The sequence below is a fragment of the Macaca fascicularis genome, chromosome 1, assembly GCF_037993035.2.
Source record: "Macaca fascicularis isolate 582-1 chromosome 1, T2T-MFA8v1.1".
NCBI lineage: Eukaryota > Metazoa > Chordata > Mammalia > Primates > Cercopithecidae > Macaca > Macaca fascicularis.
Genome location: NC_088375.1, coordinates 137,460,211 through 137,466,308, shown reverse-complemented (window position 1 = coordinate 137,466,308; position 6,098 = coordinate 137,460,211). Strand labels below are relative to the sequence as shown.

Sequence of the window (6,098 nt, the reverse complement as noted above, 5' to 3'; positions counted from 1 at the left end):
CACCTCAGGTGGCAAAAGGAAGGAGAGAACACTCTAGGGTAACTTTTATATGGGCACTCATTCCATTCATAAAGGTTCTGCCCTCATAACCTAATCCACGTCTACAATCGCCACCTCCAAATACCATCACGTTCGGGTTAGGCTTCAACATTTGAATGTAGGGGGAACATAAGCATTCAATCACAGCAGCTTGGAATGCTGGTGTGTTTTTGTTTCATTGGTTTTAAATTTGTTCATAGAATTTGAAAAGTTATTTCACTAGTAAAAAAAAAAAGTCCATGGAAGCAAACATTTCCTCTAGTCATGAAAAACTGTAATTTTTTACACAAGTCTCAGATCTCATATTTATAAAAGGAGAATCTTGTCATGCAAGGTGTCTTTGAATAGCCTGCTGGGTGGATTTGAGAACTGCAGTATATTATAGGGTGAGGAAAAGAGTAAAACACACAAAGAGAAAAATAGACACAGAGTCTATCTTTAAGGACTTATATCCTAGTTGGTTTTTAAATGTTGAAAAGTAATGAACATATATAGCAGAAACACAAATGCGTCTACAATGAATTACAACTCTAGAAAAGTATCATGATGTCATAATGTTTGGCTTGAAGTGGAAGGAATTTTGTAAGTAGAAGCTATGATCATTTTGCTATCGAGGGATGGCAGGGGGATGACAAATCAAGACCACAGCTACTACAGATATGATAAAGTAAGAGTCCATCTTTTGAGTCTTGTCCAAAAACCTGAGTTCAAGACCAGGTTCTTCCACATACTGGTTCTGGGATTGTGGGAGGTTTGTTTAAGCTCTGGGCCTGTTTTCTCATATGTAAGATGAGGAAGTCCAATTATTTGTCCCCCAAGGTGCCTCCTAGTTTTAATATTCTTTAACTCTACAAACTGATGGGACTGCCTGAAGGCCCACAGTTTCAGTGGTTTGATGAATCTGACCAAGTGGTTGGCTTACCAGATTCTGTTGGTTGGTTCTGGCGACCATGGTGCTAAGCAGGAATGTAGGTGAGGCAGGGAAAGGAAGGACTTTCTCTATATTTCTTTGTCATTGGAGCTGATCTCCATCTCTACCTCAGTCTTTGCAAACCAATTATGAAGGTAGAGTTTCTGAAGCAAGGCTATAGCTATTCATGGGACTGCATCCACCTTAGGTAACAAAGAAGGAAACAAGGCTAGAGTATTCTGGCACCTTTTTGCCATAGAGTCAATGTAGTGCGGTAGGTAAAGCATTGACTGGCTCAGTGAGTTAGATAAGTTGCTTACCCTCTTTGAGCCACATTTTCCTCATTGGTAAAACTTGCCTAATAATAGTATCTATCTCACAGAGTAGGCTTAAGGATTTAAGAAAATAATCTGAAAAATGGTATTAATTGAGTGGTACTAAAGCCAGGCACTTTGTATGAGCTTTGAACTCTTACTTAATCTTACTTATTTCTCCAAAAAAGTAATGAGAATGTTGAGTAGAGTCTGAGGTATGCTAAAATAATTAGTTGAAAGACCATTAGACTGGGGCAGCTCTAGTGCCCTGTGTTAAGTAAGCAACGTGAAACCCAAATCAATATAAGATTTCATATTCTAGGTCAATTAGAACCACTAATTACCCCTAACTAATGACTTTCCACTATTTAGGCTTAACCAATCAAAAGGTGCCAACTAACCTCTGACTAAGGACTTTCCACTGGAATGATCCCGATAAGGCAATTGCTCCACTACAACCAATCAAATATTTTCTTTACCTTGCTTTAGTTTATAAGAGCCTACCCCTCATGCTGCTTCTTCAGTAGAGCTCAAAATGGCCCACAGTCTGGAGCTGCCTGATTCATGAATTGCTGTCTGCTCAAATAAACTCTCTAAAATTTTAATGTGTCTTAGTTTATCTTTTAACAGGTGGTAGAGAGGGAGGAAAGAGAAGCACTAGAAACAATGTTTTTATAGTGTTGTAGCTTCTCCTAGATCTGGCCTCTGTCCCACATATTTGCCTCAGTTTTCTCATAATTCATAGGAAAATTGCTGTCAAATGTGTGACCCCCCCTTTAAATTTCCAGAGGAAAATAAAGAAGCAAGAGAAAGTTAGTGGACATGGATTAGTGGCTAAATATGAATGTGGTTCTATCATTTTATGTTCCAATATATGCTTTTTTAACATTCTCTAATTCTTCTCCACATTTCAACTTGATAAAAATCATTTGCTGTCCTTATGTTCAGTTAGTAGATTTCTTCTGGGAGAAAAAGAGCTTTTAAAAAACCTACTGTAATGACCACAGCACAAGTGAATCCTCTCTGTAAATTCACTTGTATTTTTTCCTTGAATATTGTAATGAAATGTAGGAATAAATTTAACATCCCCGAGAGAAGCAATGGTCTCCTATTCTATTACTTTCAGGCCCACTCTTATATTGTTAATTTGTTTTTGGTCTCCATAGAGGGCAGCCTAAGACAAATTGCATTTAAAGTGAAACAGGAGTGATTTGGAAGACATAGGGTAAAACTGACTCAGATGAAGATTTTGAAACACTGTGGTGTATTATCTAGAATGACTGAGATTCCTTCCCTTGAGAACTTTGTAAGTAGACTGGCTTCCTCCTTGTTTATAATATTTCAGGGCAGTGATAGCTGAAAGAGTGTGTGTGTGTGTGTGTGTGTGTGTGTGTGTGTGTGTGTGTGTGTGTGTGTTGGGGGTGGGTGTGTATTCAAAGGCCCTTCCAGTCCATTTCTTCACAGTTTAATATCAAAGGGGAAGGGACCTTCACAAAGAGCCTTTATCATTAGAGCCAACTTAATGACAAAGAGCAATTAAGCATTTCTATGGTGGGTAGTATTCTGTGTCTGTTAGCTATTATTAAAACTTATTGAGTTTTTGAAGGGATTTATCTCTTGTTGCCTCTCTTTGCCTTTGGCTCAATAGGGCAATGAAATCGGAATTGCATGCCTGCAACAACATGGGGGCGTTGCCACAGGATGAAAGATGTTACCAATTTAGCCTGACGACCACTTCAAAGTCAAGAGGAGGAACAGATGGGTTGGCATTGGAAAATTCTCCCACTTGCTTAAATAAAAATAACTCGTAAAATACTAAAGATGGAAAATTGATTTTAAAAATTAAGCAAATACAATTCAATTTTTTGTTTCTATTGGTTTTTTTTGGACAATAAAGTTGTGTCTGATCTAGGATCAATCAAAAAATAGTTGTTGAGGGCCTAATATTCTATGTTATGAACTATGTAATACAAAATTAATGAGTGTTAAATATGTGGACTGCTTCTGAAGAGAGTATGTATGATTACCTGGACAAGCTACACTCACATGTGTGTATGTGTATATATGTGTGTGTGTGTGTATACATGTAAAAATATGTGTATATCTATCTATCTATACAATTATATTAGCAGCAGATTTTATATTGGAATTATATGTATATCACATGCAGATAAAACTAAATGTTAAATTGTGAGGTACTATCATGAAAAGAACTATAATCTGTGCAATATGCCATGCAGACACTGTAAAAGAAATTTTTAAAAGGAGATTAATATGAATGGAGGCATCAGGGATGACTTGATTGGGGCATTCAGTTGCATGGAGATTGATGGGTAGATGGGAGGAACAAGGCAATCAATCAAATATGACAAAGAGCTTAAGCCAAGGTAGAGGCTAGACTTGGGGAGGCAGTAAAGGGACTTGCTTAATAGAAGCTAATATTTCTTGATTTGAAATTGTAAGAGATAAAATAAACTAAGCACATGGGCTGAGAGAGCCAGACAGAGCTGGAATTAATGTGGTTTCCATTATAGGGTCCTAAATTGGAGATGGCATAAGATTTAGAGGTTGGATGAATTTGGAATTGAAGATAAGATCCACCTTCATCACTGTATTGTAAGGTTAGGGACTTGCTTAATGGAATTAATTTGGAATGATGGGAACCAAACAATTGTGTAAAATGCTATAATGGAGACAAGTAGAGTTCTAAGGGTGGGAAGGAATGTAATTTGACATAGAAATTGCCACAAGCTTGGTGACAACATTCATTTAAAAACATTTGTTAACACCAACTTTGTGCTAGGTACATCCAAAAGATAGGCTTCCCATTCTTCTGGAGTTTATAACCAGAATGACGTCCACATTTAATACTGTCCAAATTTAATACACACTACTGTTCTTGTGTAGAGGAAAAAGCAGCTTCTTTTTCTGTAACTTATTGCACATTGATTGTATTCCAGGCACTGTATTAAATACTTTACAAATATATCTGTAATCTTACAACAGACCTGTAAGGAGATACTATTATCTTCTTCTTATAAATAACAGAACACAGGCTCGGAGTGATTAAGTGATGATTAAGGTTAAGTGGCTGAACTGATGTGCAAACCCAAGCTATACAATCACAGTATTCTATAGTATAGGCATGTAGTGCATTTACACGGAAAAAGGACCAAAAAGTGGTAATGATAGAGAAATCAAGGTAAACAAGAAAGATGTAATTTGAGGAAAGCCTCTAAACACTTGTTGAACTCTCATCCCAGCTGAATTCAGGACCAGTCAGTACAGTTCATTTGTCACTGGGCTTGTCTACCTCACAAGCTCCCCATTAAGTCTTCTTGTGTTCATGCCATGGGTATTCCTAGGGTTGCCACAGCAAATAACCACAAACTTTATAGCTTACACCAATAGAAATTTATTCTCTCACAGTTCTGGAGGCCAGAAGTCCAAAATCAAGGTGTCAAGTGGGCCGCATTTCCTCTGTAGGCTCTGGGGGAAATCTTTCCTTGCCTCCTCCACTGGTAGCTCCAGGCATGGCTTGGTTTGTGGCTGCATAACTCCAGCCTCTGCCTTTGTCTTCACACGACCTTCTCCTCTTTCTCCCTGGGTGCGTCTACCCTGTGTGACTCCTATGCGGACATTTATCATGGGATTTAGGGCCCACCTGGATAATCCAGGATGATCTCATCTCATGGTCTTTAACTTAATTACATCTTCAAAGACCCTTTTTTCCAAATAAGGTCACATTCGCAGGTTCTGGAACCAGGACAAAGCCTTTCCTCACTTAACCATGTGTTTCATTTCAGAAAGCTCTTGCTTATGTTTTGGACAAATACAACCGAGAAAATTCAGCTTATTACCAATCTAGTTGTGGCCTCTTTACTCCTAGAGGCAGAAGACCTGCTCAGGGTTCAGCTCTGTTGTAGTTAAGGCTTCTGGTCAAGTGTGGGCAGGTGAAAGGTACACAGAGGCCCATGGGTTTTCCCCCTTTCTTAATTGGGGCTTTTGTAATATTACACATTGATCAAGATCATACAATTTCCCCCTTCCTCCTTGGTAGGGAGAGATATACAAAATTCTCTGTTATGTTCTAGTTTGTACATAGGGCATCAGAATTTGTATTGTTATTGTACCTAAGAGTAAAAGTCTGTCTGGAACACAAATAATGGTTATGACTTGAAGATTATTTCTTTCTTAATTTGTCAGTGTTACTCCAATAAACCAAAGTGAAAAAGATCTTCACACAGCCCTGAGTTACCATATTCTGTTCTACTCATTCATACGTCAAGGCATAAATGATAAGGTATGATAGTATGTGTCTGGAATGAAGCCCTGTAATCTGACCTGCAGATCAAAAAAGTGCTAATAAGTGGCAATCAATCCATCAGCCAACAAATGGCCTTATTTTCACTCAGTATGGGTTTCACGCTTAAAGGGGAGATAGATAATTAAGACTTCATGTTTCAAAATATTAAATATTGATTTGTAGACATTTAGCAGCAGGCATAAAGCTCTCCTGAGGGATGACAACAACTGTCTAAAAGATTATAAAAGATTTTATTTCTCTTGGTAGAATTTAGCATTTATTTCTTATTTAAAAGATGTGAAATGAGAGTTAGTAAAATATTATATCAAGGAGATAGCTCAGAGCTCTGCAAATGGATGTCATGTCTGTGGTGTGTGGCTAGCCAGAGTTAAAATAAAACCATTTTGCTAGTTTCATATCGGCTTTTGGTTTATTGAAGTGTCAGAAGGTTTATAAGCTCTTCAACTCAAGTTTTGATTGTTTTATCCAACTACTGTCACTTCTTATCAGTATTAAAGGCAAAAATCAA

General features: G+C 37.7%; 1 long non-coding RNA gene across 1 annotated transcript; it reads left to right on the top strand.

Annotated features, from left to right (window-relative positions):
- The first annotated feature begins 2,426 nt into the window (after positions 1-2,426).
- Positions 2,427-5,505, top strand: LOC141409178 (uncharacterized). Its single transcript, XR_012428191.1, has 2 exons — positions 2,427-2,569; positions 2,912-5,505. It is a non-coding gene; the product is annotated as an uncharacterized lncRNA (long non-coding RNA).
- Positions 5,506-6,098: the final 593 nt, after the last annotated feature.